At 35.9% G+C, this 17,524-nt stretch overlaps 1 protein-coding gene and 1 long non-coding RNA gene across 4 annotated transcripts in view; both read left to right on the plus strand.

The window, feature by feature from the left end:
• LOC128240624 (low-density lipoprotein receptor-related protein 2-like) overlaps positions 1–17,524 on the plus strand; it is a 145,934-nt gene that overhangs the window by 80,793 nt on the left and 47,617 nt on the right. The window lies entirely within an intron of this gene.
• Positions 284–5,474, plus strand: LOC128240625 (uncharacterized). Its single transcript, XR_008262224.1, has 4 exons — positions 284–367; positions 4,212–4,306; positions 4,772–4,902; positions 5,367–5,474. It is a non-coding gene; the product is annotated as an uncharacterized LOC128240625 (long non-coding RNA).

The raw sequence follows: 17,524 nt of genomic DNA on the forward strand, positions 1-17,524 counted from the left end.
TTACATCTAGATTGTGTGAATATACATGTAGAGTGTGTGCGTGTGTGTGTGTGCGCGTGTGCGCGTGTGTGCGTGTGTGGGTTTGCACACACCGCCAACTGAGGACAATCCTTAGAAATAACAGCAACGATTGAGACCATTACCGCCAACTGAGGACGGTCTCATTTGGCATTTTTTTAAGGTAGTCTCAAAGTTCGTTTTATGACTTGAAACGAAAAATAATATCATAAAAATGGACTGTCCTCAGTTGGAGGTCAAAAGGGTCAAGTGTATGGGAAGTGCGTGACCGTCCATAAATTTCCATTTTTTGCCTCTTTTTTGGTCACACTCCAGTGGTCTCGATTGGTGGTGTTACGCGCATCATCAAGTGAGTGAAACATCTGTTTTCAATTGTTAATTTACTTTATAACAATATTTTATCGTAAAATATATGTTTAAAGGTGTTATCTTATCAGTATGATACGGTCATGACCATACGTTGTTTACTTCGATTGATTTTTGAGAATGTCATATGTTTTCGCGATGTCTGACCCGGAAACGGAAAATTTCATTAAAATGAAGATACAGTGATGGTTTCTACAGTTATGATGTGCCCATTAGCTGTTTATATAAGAAACTATATACTTTTCTTTGAAATAGAAATGTATTACATTTTTTATGCTAATTTAAAGAATTATGTCAACACGACGAGTTTTCGGAGACATTCAGTGTACAGTATTCTTGTAAAAATGAACAAAACAAGATTTAAGTTGGTCAGCTGTTATGTTTAAACACCAGCTATTCGCCAGTAGTTATTTTTGAATGGTTTGATTTATTAAAGCTTATGTATCTACAAAAGCAGTGCATTAAAGCATTATGCTTAATAGCATACATCTTAGTCCAAATAATTGTACGTTGTCGTTGATGAATGATAGCTTCAGTCTTCAGAGACGGTTTTTATTTGGCGACTCTAAGCGTCCATGTCCCACCTGTTGTTTTCCTAGCCAAGAATGACAGAGCCCAGCGCTAAGTTTATTGAGCGGAAAGATAAAGGGCACCTGCTAGGTAGTTTAAATTGGTGATGCTTTGTTGACAGATCAATATGAATTAGCAACCCCTGCATTGGAAAAATGTCTTCCGGGCTTGTTAAAATTCTGAATTTTATATACAGGGCGCAGGGCTTGTTAAAAAAATTGATGCCAAGCCAAAGTTTAAGAATTCGGGCTTGTTCATCCAAAAGTCTAATATTGATGACTGGTTTCATGAAACACTTATGCACCAGCCAATTGTTACCACGGTCCCCCCCCCCCCAGGTCCAATGGAATAGCCGGGACTTTGACTTTCATTTCAGCAAACCCCGGGTAAAATCCCCGCCTTGCGGGGACGAACTGATTGTTAAACGCCGACCAAATGCCCCCGCACCCCAGAGACTCTATATAAGGCCCAATCTCCGCTAAATTTGCCGTTATGACTAAACCATCGCGATCACCCGGCCCTGCGGGGGCACCTGGAAAATAAAAACACAACCCTTTTCCCCGGCTATCCCCGGTATACCCCAGGACTGGGGGGGGGGCGAGGTTACAATTGACTGGTGCATTAAGTGTAATAAGAGAATGGTATTGTCTAAAAATAATTCAAGTGTAACCTTTGTGGTTTAATTTAACAACGCATTGTTGTTAAGCTTGGCATAATTGTAGTCAGTGTGTTAGTCAAGTTTCGTTTTATTGCAATTTAATGCTTTTTTGTGCAAAATATATTTGCACAAGTTACATGGTAAAATATGAATATAAACCTTTATTACCTATTTCAAACATAAAATTCTTCTTGAAATAAAATTTCAATATGTGTCAAAACCCCCCTGTTTTTGCACAAACCCGTTTAGACGTTAGGTATTGGAAGAATCCTGTATAACACGTCTATTTTTTTAGACTAGCATACAATCATGCTTGTAGCTAACAACCATGCATGAACTTCATCAAACACGTGATTACAAGAGCCGTCGTACCAACACAATCTAGTACTTCTATGAAGTCTCCCCATATATAGAGAGAAGTCGCCCCGCATATGGATTATATACGGTAGTACATATTATTTCTGTCAAATTTTACAATATTTATTGGATATCTTTTTTAAAGGTATTTTATTGATAATTGATGATGGTAAATTAATATAAAGTCTATATGACAAGCTACTTATATGAATCTACCCATACCGCCTATATAATACATATGTGGGGCGACCTGTCCGTATATTGCACGACTCGTATTGGTGCGAGTTTGTGTTGGTACGACTTCTGTTAGCAAACTTGTAGCCCTCTGAAAAATAAACTACAATATGATTTGAATAGGTTTTCAAGACAACCAAACCCTACCAACAAAGAATCATGACCCGATTATGTTTTTTTATGTTAAGGTGACTGTGAATGCAAAATTATTCTGTTTAGGGTACAGTGACTAACCTTAACTTTCTAATGTTAATGTTTAAGTCAAGTGTGGTCATAAGGAATTAAAACAATCAAAATCAAAAATAATATAGATCTATATGTCCAAAATTTACTGTCGCTTATGCTCAGAAGTTGTATGTGAACTGATGTGATGTTAAACACTTATCTTTAAGATACATGGTTGTTTTGCAGTCAGATTTATTGTTAATGTAGCAGAAGTCCAAAACAATATCATATTTAACGGCGTACATTTTGTTTAATTTCATCTTTATAAAAAAACTCCAAATACGATTGAATGTTACCACTAGCCGGTTGAAAGCAAGATATGATATAATGTTTATTTTTTATTTCTTTTAAAAAACAATCTAAGAGTCTAAATCAGTCTTTACCATGTATATCCGATAAAATACATAAAATTCATCTTAGAGTGACTTACTGTTATATATAACAGTTAAACAGTATATAAATAGCAACAGCTTTCCAATTACAGCCAATATCTAATCAATTGATTGTAACCAATAATTGATTGTAAAATAGAATACTGTTTAAAACAAGGAAGCATAATTAAAAAAAAATGCAAAATATAATTATTATCAAAGTAGAAATGAATGTAAGTGATAATGTGCCATATAAACATTTGCATTCACATATTCTAGTGGAGGCATAATTAATTATTTTATTGCAGACAAAGTTTTTTTCTTGGCCAATTCTTACCTGATTTCTATCAAATGTTTTTTTCATAAATAGGACAATCTAAAGGAAAATATTGTCGCAGAATTGGGGAAAATACATACTCACCTATTTTACATGTATAACAGGACATAACTTTGTTGGCAGAAAGTTATAGTTCAGGCCCCAGCATAAGGTGTTAACCAATGATTTTTTAGCTGGACTATTCAAAGAATAAGGAGAGCTATCCTAGTCACCCGAGCGTCGGCAGCAGCGTCGGCAGCAGCGTCGGCGTGACCACTTATATTAAAGTTTGTGTACCACCTCAAATATTTTCAAAGTCCATTGACATATGGCTTCGAAACTTTGCACGCTTGTTCACCATCATTCCCCCAACCTGTACACAGGAAGAGGTAACTTGATCAAGCATTTTGAGAAAATTATGCCCCTTTTTCTTCTTAGAATTTACGTTAAAGTTTACGTACCACCTCAAATATTTTCAAAGTCCATTGACATCTGGCTTTGAAACTTTGCATGCTTGTTCACCATCATGCCCCGACCTTTATTTTAAATAAAGATTAATTCTTTGGTATAACGTACATGTTTTGTTTACAATTAAGATTACTAGAAAGTTTTTATTTGCCGTCAGTGCAATTGGTAAACTCCAAGGTTGCTCTGTTAAATTGTATTGAATTGTCCCCTGGTTTGAGAAAGCATAAGTGATTGAAGATTTTTGTTGTCTTTGATACGCTTGAAATATGGTGTGTTTTTCTTAACTAGGAGTTGCAAAGTGTTATAATATTGGTTGTCAGTGGGTGTGCTATAAAGAACTTCCAGTAAACGTGCCTCAAGTTTTATGAGACAAAACTGGTTGAAGTGCTTAGCTTAAATGAAATTTTATACCAGAGATATTTAAGAAATAGTTTTGTATGTGTTGTTCAAGGGTAATAACTTGTCCTCAATTGGAGGTGTTTGTGCTTGAATTGTCCTCAGTTGGAGGTCATTCACACTGCACTGTATTCAGTAGTTTTTCTTCCATGTTAAATACCATAATGTATAGTCTTGTTCTGTTTTTGATGCTTCTGTCACTTTTCAGTGATGTGATGTTTTTGTATTGCAGCTGAACATTGCCATGATGTGAATACTGTTGATACTGATGATGTGGATGCTGATGATGTGGATGATGATAATGTTGATGCCTCCGGACTGAAATAGGTACTTTAATCTTTCTTAAAATATAAGATGAATGGGTGCCTGTAATTAAAGTAATATTTCAATTATTTTTTGTTCTAGTATAAGCCTAGAGGAATATAGTTTTTTTCTTAACTAGAAGTTGCAGTGTTTAAGTTGCAGTGTTTTGATATTGGTCTTCAGTGGGGTTTCTATCAAATACTTTCAGTAGAGGTCCCTCCTATCTTATGAGACAGAACTGTTTGAAGTGCCTAGAGTTAAAGGAATTAGATACTAGAGACTTATACGAAATAGTTTTATGTGTTGTCCAAGGGTAATAATTTGTCCTCAATTGGAGGTGTTTGTGCTAGAATTGTCCTCAGTTGGAGGTCATTCACACTGCACTGTATTCAGTAGTTTTTCTTCCATGGTAAATACCATAATGTATTGTCTTGTTTTGTTTTTGATGCTTCTGTCACTTTTCAGTGATGTGATGTTTTTGTATTGCAGCTGGACAGTGCCATGATGTGGAAACTGTTCTTACTGATGATGTGGATACTGTTCATACTGATGATATAATGCTGATAATGTGGATATTGATGATGTAGATGCCCCGGATGATCAACCAGGGACTAATAGAGGTACGCTTTTTCACTTACCTTTCTACTTATATGAGATGAATGGTTGCCTGATATTTAAGTAAAATTGCAATTTAATTTTGTTCCATTATAAGCCTTGAAATTTAGTTTTTTTTTTAAAGGTCTAACAGTTGCAAAGTGTTAAATATTGGTCGTCAGTGGGTTTGCTATAAAACACTTTAAGTAGAGGTGTCTCCAGTCTTATGAAATGGAACTGACTTTGAAGTTCCTAGCATAAAAGGAATTAAATGCTAGAGATATTTATGAAATAGTTCTATGTGTTGTCCAAAGGTATTAACTTGTCCTCAATTGGAGGTGTTTGTGCTTGAATTGTCCTCAGTTGGAGGTCATTCACACTGCACTATATTCAGTAGTTTTTCTTCTATGGTAAATACCATAATGTATAATCTTGTTCTGTTTTTGATGCTTTTGTCACTTTTCAGTGATGTGATGTTTTTGTATTGCAGCTGGACAGTGCCATGATGTGAATACTGTTGATACTGATGATGGGGATGCTGATGATGTGGATGTTGATGATGTGGATGCCTCCGTTGATCAACCAGGGACTGAAATAGGTTCTTTAATCTTTCTTTAAATATAAGATGAATGGGTGCCTGTAATTAAAGTAATATTTCAATTATTTTTTGTTCTAGTATAAGCCTAGAGGAATATAGTTTTTTTCTTAACTAGAAGTTGCAGTGTTTAAGTTGCAGTGTTTTGATATTGGTCTTCAGTGGGGTTTCTATCAAATACTTTCAGTAGAGGTCCCTACTATCTTATGAGACAGAACTGTTTGAAGTGCCTAGAGTTAAAGGAATTAGATACTAGAGACTTATACGAAATAGTTTTATGTGTTGTCCAAGGGTAATAATTTGTCCTCAATTGGAGGTGTTTGTGCTAGAATTGTCCTCAGTTGGAGGTCATTCACACTGCACTGTATTCAGTAGTTTTTCTTCCATGGTAAATACCATAATGTATTGTCTTGTTTTGTTTTTGATGCTTCTGTCACTTTTCAGTGATGTGATGTTTTTGTATTGCAGCTGGACAGTGCCATGATGTGAATACTGATGATACTGATGATGGGGATGCTGATGATGTGGATGCTGATGATGTGGATGCCTCTGTTGATCAACCAGGGACTGAAATAGGTACACTTATCTTTCTTATAATATGAGATAAATTTGTGCCTGATATTTGAGCAAAATTGCAAAAAAAAATTGTTTTATGATAAGCCTTGGAATATAGTTTTTAGCTCGATTATTCGAAGAATTAGGAGTGCTATACTACTCACCCCAGTGTCAGTGTCCGGTTAGAAATTGCAATTTAGGGCAAGTTGGGATTTTCACTTAGAGAAGTCCAATACATTCATTCAATTAACTTAATACTTAACATAGTTGTTCATGACCATCAAACAATGAGGTTAGATAACTCCATATTATCCTTTTTACAAATTATGACCCCTGAATGACTATTGAACTGCGGTTAAAGATTTAGGACAGGTTGGGATATTTATTAACAACTTCTATACCCTTTGTTCAATTGACTTAATACTTCACACAAATGTTCAGGACCATCACCCCTTTGAGGTTACATAACTCCATATTATCCTTAATACAAGTTATGGCCCCTGATTGACTTGGGTTAAACTTTTAGGGCAAGTTAAAGTTTTAGGGCAAGTTGGGATTTTCACTTATTAGTCCAATACCCTTCATTCAATTGACTTAATACTTCACACAATTGTTTAGGACTATCACACAATGAGGTTACATAACTCCATATTATCCTTAATACAAGTTATGGCCCCTGATTGACTTAGGTTAAAGTTTTAGGGCAGGTTAAAGTTAAAGGGCAGGTTAAAGTTGTAGGGCAAGTTGGGATTTTAATAAAAAAACGTCTATACCCTTCATTCAATGCCCTTAATACTTTGCATAATTATTGACGACCATCTTAGAACAAGGAACATAACTCCATTTTAACCCTTAATACAAATTATGGGAATGATTTTTTTTTTCAATTTATCTTTTTATATTTTTTGAAAGGCACATTTTTATATATATTCTTAACCACATTTTCATAAAGGGAAAACCAGTTATTTGAATGTCAACTTGCGTCATTGTTCGGGCGGCTGGTGGGAGGCAGCGTCAAAGTCACCTTATGAATGGAATAATTTTAGCTAGGTTTGAAATAAATAGACCAAACTTGGTATATAGGAAGAGTTTATAGAGACCTTTTCTGAGATTGTGTTTTGGGCCCCTAGAGTTATGGTCTAGGTCAATGTCACTGTTGCTAAAAATAGAAATATGCTTATACTAAATAACTCAAGTAAAGGTTGACATAGTGTGACCAAACTTGGTATATAGGACAAGTTTATGCAGAGCTTTCATGGATTGACTTCGCTCGCCTAGGGTCAATGTCACTGTTACTAAAAATAGATTACTGTGTAACCGAACCTCAACAAGTAGTAGTAAGCCGCACGGGCGGTTACAAGAACCCTCAGGTTCGACACAGGGCAAAGGCAGGGAGGTTGGGTGTGAAGAACAACTGAGATGTTTGCATTTTTTTATACAATCTATTCAAGTTCATTAATTAAATTCAAATGGAAATAACACTGTAAAAACCAAACTAACTATGAAATTAATAAATGCCTTAGATATACCTAGGTGCTCAGGCAAGCCATAATGCAACTTTAGGCTGTAAGTTTGAAACTATTCTGTCGAGTGTCAAAAATTGACAAACACAGTATAAAAAAACTCCAAGTAACTTATTTCTAACTATCAAAAATCAGAGAAATTTAACATCTCAGGTACAATAATCAAGTTTTTAAATTGGAAAACCTATATGAAAAAATGTGAGTGGCCCACAGGGAATCCACGCACTACCTTAACAGAGCCCAGGAAAGTAAAAATGGTGAAGGTACCTTCAGAGGACAGATAACTTACTGAAACTAATTCAGTCGGTCTTTAAGCTGAGTAAGAAAAACCAATCCAAATAAAAGTAATGAACTTCTGTAGAACAGGAAAATGTAGTAACAGTTATGGTTGACATACTTTAACCAAACTTAATATGTAGAAAGAGTTTATAGAGGACTTCCATTGGAGTGTGTTTGGGGCCAATCGAATCAAGGTCACTGCTACTAAAAATAAAAATATGCTTAGTACTGAATATCTCAAGTAAGGGTTGACATAGTGTGACCAAACTTGGTATATAGGACAAGTTTATGCAGAGCTTTCATGGATTGCCTTTCGGCCCCCTTGGGTCAGAGTCACTGTTACTAAAATAGATTACTGTTTCAGTTATGGTTGACATACTTTGACCAAACTTAATATGTAGGGAGAGTTTATGGAGGACTTCCATTGGATTGTGTTTGGGGCCCATGGAATCAAGGTCACTGCTACTAAAAATAGAAATATGCTAAGTACCGGTACTGAATATCTCAAGTAAGGGTTGACATAGTGTGACCAAACTTGGAATATAGGACAATATGCAGAGCTTTGATGGATTGCCTTTCGGCCCTCTTGGGTCAAAGTCACTGTTACTAAAAATAGATTACTGTTTCAGTTATGTTTGACATACTGTGACCAAACTTAATATGTAGGAAGAGTTAATGGAGGACTTCCATGGGATTGTGTTTGGGGCCCATGTCATCAAGGTCACTGCTACTAAAGATAGAAGAAAGCAGTTGAAACTGAATCTCTTCTGCCTATCATTAAAAACCTGGTTTTATCACATCCCGCTTCTTGTTCACTTTTTTAATTTGATTGTTTTATTGTGTTTGACAGGCACATATAACATTGTTATTGTTTTCACTTCTAAGTCAAAGCGGCGTAGTCAAGCGCGCTGTCTTATAACAGCTCTTGTTTCTTAACTAGAAGTTGCAGAAGTTTTTTTATATTGGTTGTCAGTGGGTTTTCTTTAAAATACTTTCTTTAAACGTGCCTCCTGTCTTAAAGACTAAATTGTTTGAAGTGCCTAGATAAGGATGATATTTGAAACAAGAGATATTTATGAAATAGTTTTATGTGTTGTCCAAAGGTAATAACTTGTCCTCAATTGGAGGTGTTTGTGCTAGAATTGTCCTCAGTTGGAGGTCATTCACACTGCACTATATTCAGTAGTTTTTCTTCTATGGTAAATACCATAATGTATAATCTTGTTCTGTTTTTGATGCTTTTGTCACTTTTCAGTGATGTGATGTTTTTGTATTGCAGCTGGACAGTGCCATGATGTGAATACTGTTGATACTGATGATGTGGATGCTGATGATGTGGATGTTGATAATGTTGATGCCTCCGTTGATCAACCAGGGACTGAAATAGGTACACTTATCGTTTTTATAATATAAGATGAACGGGTGCCTGATATTTGATGTTTTCATGTATAGATTTGCCCTTGTTGTAAAAGAATTAGTCTTGGAATGTAGTTTTCATAATGGGTTAAAAGTGATTGGAATGAAGTGTCTTCATTTGGACATCAATGGGTGTTCGACCAAATTCATTGTCTTTTGAGGTGATGACTACATGTAGAAATTTGCTTAACAAATAAGAAATTCAAACCACCAGAGATATTAAAATCAGTTTGACATCATTCTAGTCGTAGGTTGAAGGTCATTTCACAATCTTGGTTGTACATCATTGTATGTAAATAACATTATCATTAACCGAAATGTTTAATATATGTACCTGTATGTGCTTACAATCAGTAAAGCTGAATACTTCTTTTCAGTATTATGCTTACCACAGAACAAAATCAAAATACCAGAGGTTCAAAAGACAAAATACTATGTCATTTTGTTGCAACATGTCTCTTTTAGCCTAGTTGTGTAGAGATAGTTGTGTGTGTGTGTGTTTGAGATAAATTATCTCCTGTATTAAAAACACTACACCTTCAATATTTCAGAACCAGTACTGCATTTTAAATAATAGGCATCAAGGAAATTTGAAATACCTGAGATCTCAATACAGGCATGGTGTCTAATAAAAGTAACTGGCCTCCATTGGAGGTGATATTTTTAGAAAAGTCCTCAGAAAGAGGTTTTGTTAATGTACATCAATTTCATTCAAATAATACTTGTTGAGAGACACCTGTTTCATTATTATAAATAGCATTAATTGTTAGCGTTAAGAAACATAGCAGACCTATTTGCATATATAATATGTTTTTGTCTCCATAGGTCAACTCGAAGCAGTCGTAAATGCTGGAATTGGCACAAACCATGTAAGAATCATATTGAAATTTGTAACAATTAGAAATTTCTATTCTTAAAGCAAATTTGATTTATAAAGTGTTGTTTCTGTAAAGGAGTAAGTGCACTTTTGTGATCAGGCTTTTCTGTTGTCTTCCTTAGTGTACAATTAATTTTGTGTAACAACCATACTTGTAATCTTAAAAAAACCTATTCAGTGTTTAAATTAGCCAGAATGTGTGTCATGTTACTGATCAGTGTAAAAAGTTACAGTGAAAATATCTAATTGTATTTAACAGAAAGGCCTTGAATTGAATTTCTACATATCAAATAAAATCCTGAAGTCAAACATGTTTAACATGGACAACAATGTATATTATATAGCACTGTTAGACATGTTGCTCAGGTCAGTGCTACAGAAAAATGAGTTTGCTTACCGTGCCCATTTTATTGTACAAATTAAGAAATCAAATAATATAAAGGTTATCAGTGAAAACACATCATCTTGAATACAGGTCATATTTATATATTGACTTGCAGAGGCACTGTTGCTAATTCCTAGACAACTTCAATTGATAAAACATGTTTTAATATAGGATTTTATGGTTATTTGTCCTAAAGTGGACTATCAAGAACACACTTTCATATTTTAGTGCTCAAAATAGATGAAAATATAGTGATTTTTTTTGTCTATAAAATAGCCTGTATTTCTGTGTTTTAGGAAAAACGAACAGCCACAGTCAGAACACCTTGGAGCTAGGCTGAAGAAGACGTGGTAGAAAATGGCCTTAAAAAGTGTTTTAAGCTTAATACTCCACCAAAAATAAGTTAGAATGTCTTGAACTTATAAAGAACTTATAAAGAAGTATCCAATTCTTGCCAGGCGATCAAGGACAATGGTGAAAGGGTACATTAGAACAAGGCAACTGGCCTTGCAATAGGCTCATCAAAAAGCAAACAATTAAACAAATATATACTTTAAATTATAGAATAGACTAGATTGCATTTTGATTTAAGCTTTATATCTGAATACCATCAGTGATTGACATTTTCTTTGGATATTGTTCTATTTTTATTTATTTTTTAACAATTAAAAATTTGAAATTGAATATGGTAATAACTTGTCCTCAATTGGAGGTGATTTTGCTAGAATTGTCCATGATGTTTGTGGTCATTTACACTCCAGTGTAATCAATTGTTTTTTTTGTTCCATGGTAAATAATGGTGTGTGGTATTGCTTTGTATTGAATGCTTCTGTCACTTCTCAGTGATGTGATGTTTTTCGTGTTGTTGGATAAATTGATGAAATGCAAATGAAATATCATCATGTATGAACATGTCAAACAAAAATGTATTAACTTTCTTCTGTTTGCTATCAAAACGTTTAGTATTTGTTTGGTTGAATTGTATCTAGAGCCAATGAATGAAGATTTGTTTATTTCTGAAATTTGATATGCATTATTTTTTGTAAAAGAAAATTTTTCAGAAAAAAGTATCTTGGTATTGTGATATGCCTTGGCACCTGTCAGGGCTGTGGGCATCATGCAGTATTTTACCTCGGACAGTAACTAAATCACTTCATATTTAAATAAAACTTGGTTAAGATGTTGCCAGGGACAATATGCATGTGTACATCAAGGGGCATAACTCTGGCTTTAGTTTGTATTGAGTTATGCCTCATTTTCGAAGGAGAAAAAAACAGACAAGCGCTGGTGTTCTCTTCATGGCGCTCTTGTTGACCTTGGCAAGATCAAGGTTCAATGTTGAAATAAGATATGCCTTGTAAGTTATTTTAACTAACAGGGGAAAGTCTGACAATCAAGTTTAGACTTTAATAGTGATTGTTGTGTAAAGTGGACTTTCAACATATTTTATCATATAAATAAAAGTATGAATTCTGCTCTTTGGAGATAAAAATCATCTACTTTCCGGCTATTGATAATTATGTACTTATTTCACATATCCGAGCATGTTATGTATCCGAGGTTCTTTTGACATGTATTTGTATCCATTTGTCTACATTATACTGAATACTTAGTATTGATATATTCGTATTTAATACCTGTCTTGTAATGATCAGCTATATAAATATATCCATCCATCTGAAGTTTCTGTTAATTGACACTTAACTATTACAGTATTACAATCAGACCAATAAAATACTTCTGAAAACTTTACTGACTTGCTGACATTATCCTTGATGTATATGCAAACAGATATCTGTGTCACATCCTTAAAGTGCAAAGGAGTCATTTTAGTTCCACAAGATGATGCGTTGTTCGCATTACATTACAGTATTAGTCCGATGTAACACACTGGGTGATTCAGTTGTTTCAACGCAGTCGTTATCACACGCTGAAATAGCCATTGAAATTAAGGGCAGTTAGTATGACTATCTGTTTTACTTCCATATAAGAGTTACAATATGCAGAGGTGTTACTTTTTTAGAAAGAAACAGTGAGAAAGATTTTACCAGCTTGACCTATAAACGCACCGACAACATTTCTGTTCTGTAGTACCGTACGAATTCGCTGGATTGATACCCGTCGGCGTCGCTAAATTAGGCATTTTTCATGCATCAAAAATGCAAAAAGTATGGTCTGATCATATATTCAATGAATAGCAACAACAACATAATAAAAGCATTTCACAAATACATTAAAACACCCTTTCCAAGTTCCATCCATTTGAAGGCAGCCAGATCCTACTCGCCGAAGACAAAAAATATTTCAAGTAGTAAAGAGCCTCAACATTACTTAACACTGGTGGATTGAATTTCGTTTATGGACCAGAACTAAGATACATGAATGGCTCTGACTAGTCCGGATGGAAGGGCGTGGTGGGGGGGGGGGTGAGTAGGGGCCGAACAAATCAATCCATGTGTTCTTCTTACGATCATATCTAGGAACAAAAATAGAAATAAAGTTTACAGTTAGGAAAATACCAAGCGGGGTATCTTTCGAAACGAACACATCAGGCGCAAAGGACTCCAAATGACATTTGGTCCGCGGAAGGGGTGGGCTCGTGTCACGCCCGGGTGATTTTTTTCAATTGTAAGCATTGAAAGACTCGATTTCCAGTGAGTTCAGGTTTTGTTTTCATGTTTTTTTCTCTAAACCTTTTTACATTTCAAATAGGTGTTAGATCTAAAACTAATATCGTTTGGTAACATTTATTCACTGAGAAAGAAAATGCTAATATGATAAAACAGTAATACACATGTTATGGACACGTTTGTAAGCACACATTTAATACTAGTATTTTCTATTTCTGTACCAAATACAAACAGTCACAAATAGTCACAAATTAATAAATCACACACATTAAATTCATTTTAATCAATTAGAGTAATCATGCCATGGTGACCTGTATATTCAATATCGTGTCAGACATGTATTAATATATATGCGCGTAGCTTCATTTGAAATACAATTTAAAAAAAAATGGTATCAAATTTGGCGGCCCAATTGCCGTTACTAGCTAGAATATTGGGACCGCGGCCACGGCCCATGTGGTACCAGCTCCTACGCGCCTGAACAAACTGAGAAAATCTCGAACAAACATTACATGATTTTTCGAATAAGTGTAGAGCACTCGAACAATGGATTTTTGAAAGTAAAAAATGGGTAATTTATCTGCCTATAGTCGAGGCTGATATTTCTTAGCATTAAAGGGTCTGCAACCCTGCTATTATAATGAAGAGAACTGGTTATTAATTTGCATTCATTTAATAATCATACATAATTATATGCATGAATTTACATTACATGCACCCTAACGATAATTTACCAAGATATCGCTCCATTAAATGAAGTAACCCTTTGCCATGACAATGATATACATTGGAGGATTGTACATAGTTTCATTATACATTTATGCTTGGGTTCACCATAAGTAGGACACTGAAGTATTTTAGGCTTTAGATAATGTCAAAGATTCTAATGCTGGAATTTCTGATGTTTTGAAGCACAGAATCTATGGTTTTGGGTCACAAAGGGTAAATTTTGGTAATAAAAATAATAACTTGAAAAAAGATTTGGCGTCAAACCTACCCTTTTTTAAAGATGCACTCTTATACCCATGTAAGATTTACCATAACTAATACGATTGTTTAAAAATACCAAAAAGGATGAATAAATGTCAAAACAATGGTTCTTATGAAGGATACCGAGTTATATTTGAAAGAAAGTTGCAGAAAACACGGTATTCCAACCTGATACGACTATTGTTTATCACAGGAAATCTTTTAGCATTCACCAATCATTTAATATTTTTGCGTTTTTAGCCATTAAATACACGATAACAATCGTGCTATCAGTAAGTTATACTTTCCATATATGTATTATTCAGTAAGTAGTTAAAGGTTTATCGCTTAAAATGTATGTTTCTTATACATGGGTATGAGTTGATTTTGAATAAGAGTGTCACTTTAAGGCAGGTGACCGGAGACAGAGCTTGTTTGCCTACCTAAAACTTATACCTTTTAAGTTATTATTATGGTGTAAATATTTGCAATAAATACACATGTATCGACTTCGTATATAAACACAAATCAATCGCGGTACTCGATAAATATGGTATAAGCCAACCATCACAAATTTAGTGCAACGCAACCTTTTACAGTAATCAATCGGAACACCTCGGCCGTCGTTTTATGGCGGAGATGGTCAGGGTGTTCCGATTGTAAACTAGTGTAAAATGCGGCCCAAGTAAGGCCCTATGATATTTGTATACGGAAAACACGGCCCTTGCGGGGATCATGTAAAATGTTTATTATTTCTTAATTCATTGTTAAATTTCGTTCGAGCGTTCCGACCGTAAACTTATTTGGTAATAGTGTGAATAACTGTATAGGGTAAAACACCGCCCTATTGGGTGATATACGACTCTATAGATATATTGAAAAAAAAATCTTTATTCATTGAAGTTTGGCTTATGAAAAAGAAAAAAAAATGCATAAGAAATTCCCTACCAATACAGCTATCAAATTACAGTATTAAAATGCTTTAAAATATGCAAGTTTGAAAAATGACCGTAGATTTCACAGTGTTTGGCGACAAAGTTTTTCAAATGAATATCCCATGGTCCTATTTGTTTTATCTAAATTTATTTTCGAAATTAAGAAAAAAGTTAAGGAAATATATTATTCAAAATCGTAGAATGCTGGCGAAGTCAACCATATATAAGAATATTTATAAAGTTGTCATGGATCACGGCTATATTTATGCTAGCTATTCTTATGCCTTGGCCCAAAATGATAATTTTTCTATTTGTGTGAATCAATTAATTCCTAATCACCCACTATTTAGGAATCAATTTTATGATTGCCTTTGTGACATTCTATTTTCGGCATTAAATTTAATATCTTGTATTTCTTTCCCGCTGTGCACTTTTTTATGATGTTGCTTATTATGATGTTAAACGTGTCGGAAAATAGCTCATTTGTTAACACACGTGTATGACAAATAAACATTTCTTGCCTTGTTCTGGTGATACAAAGGAAAGTGCCGGTGCTTTAAAGAACCAAGCGGTTGCATGCTTCGCACACGGATCTCTTGTCACGGATCACTCTGTTTCTTCAAATGTTCATATAAATTGACTGAGAAGTGCAGTCACTGCTATCTCATCTTACTAAGTTCATTAACCACAACACATGTAGTGATAGCATCATGGCAGTTCAAAGTCATAATGCAGCTAATGATTACGGGCAGAACTTGATTAAATAAAATAAACATAAGCGAAATCTAGCGAAATTCCATTGAACTGTTTGATTTACATACGTACAACGCCTTATCTGGACAATTACCTAATTGATTTACTAAGAATAAGTGTCCGCCCAGTGTTATCTTGTATATTGACAGCATAGTCTGACCAAGCGCTTCAAAGACCACGACCCCAACCAGTGATACAGCTCTTCAACGACCAAGTCTGTCTTCACACGACCAGGCGCTGGAACGAACATGACTCAAACCCCACGAGCCTATGTTTCAACGATCATGACTCCAATCCCGCGACCTAGCGCTCCAACAACAACGTCACTCATCACACGACCAAACGTTTCCGCGACCATGACTACATTTCCGGATCCTAGCGCTCCAACGACCACGTCTCTCATCACACGACCCGGCGTTTCAACGACCATGACTCCAATCCCGCGATCTTATGCTTTAAAGACAATTTCTCTCTTCACACGACCCAGCATTTCAACGACCATGACTCCATTCCCACGTCCTAGCGCTCCAACGACCACGTCTCTCATTACACGATCCAGTGTTTCAACGACCATGACTCCAATTTCGCAACCTAGCGCTCTAACGACCACGTCTCCCATCACACGACCCAGCGTTTCAACAACCATGACTCCATTCCAGTGTCCTAGCGCTCTAACGACCACGTCTCTCAATGCACGACCCAGCATTTCAACGACCACGTCTCTCAATGCACGACCCAGCATTTCAACGACCATAACTCCATTCCAGTGTCCTAGCGCTCCAACGACCACGTCTCTAAATGCACGACCCAGCGTTTCAACGACCATGACTCCATTCCCGCGACCTAGCGCTCTAACGACCACGTCTCTCATCACACGACTCAGCGTTTCAACAACCATGACTCCATTCCCGCGACCTAGCGCTCTAACGACCACGTCTCTCAATGCACGACCCATCATTTCAACGACCATGACTCCTTTCCTTCGACCTAGCGCTCTAACGACCACGTCTATCATCACACGACTCAGCGTTTCAACAACCATGACTTCATTCCCGCGACCTAGCGCTCTAACGAAAACGTGTCTCATCACAAGCCGATGGTTTCAACGACATTGACTCCTATCCCGCGACCTAGCGCTCTAATGACCACGTCTCTCATCAAACAACCCAGCGCTGTAACTACTCTGACTCTAACCCCGCAACCTAGCGCTCAAACGACTACGTATCTCGTCACGCGACCCAGCGCCGGAACTACCATGACTCCAAGGCCGCGAGCCTGTGTTTCAACGTCCATGACACCAACTCTGCCATCTAGCGCTCCAACGGCCACGAAACGAGTCCCATGGACCAGTGAAAAAAACACAACGGAGAAACAATGTCGACTTTGACAGAATAATGAAATCGAAATCGAAGGTCCATCTAGAATGAACATACTTGATAATGTGCATCCTGGAGAGATTCTGAGATTTAGAAGTTGTTATTTGTCGTAAACAAAGAATATCGAGGAATATATTTGGACCAAGGAAGCAAACATGTAAGAATGACAGACGGAATCTGTTAAAAAACGCCATGCAGAATGTTAAACAAATGAACCAATGAGGTCGGTGTGACCCCCGTTGGGTTCTTCGTTGTCCGAGTATATTTTTTTTCTTAAATGAGGGTTTACAGTCAAATCACACAACGAACAGGTTGACGTATAACGTTTCCCGAACAACCGCTTTGTTTTTTTCTT

The sequence above is a fragment of the Mya arenaria genome, chromosome 7 (genome assembly GCF_026914265.1).
Source record: "Mya arenaria isolate MELC-2E11 chromosome 7, ASM2691426v1".
In the NCBI taxonomy this organism is placed as follows: Eukaryota; Metazoa; Mollusca; class Bivalvia; order Myida; family Myidae; genus Mya; species Mya arenaria.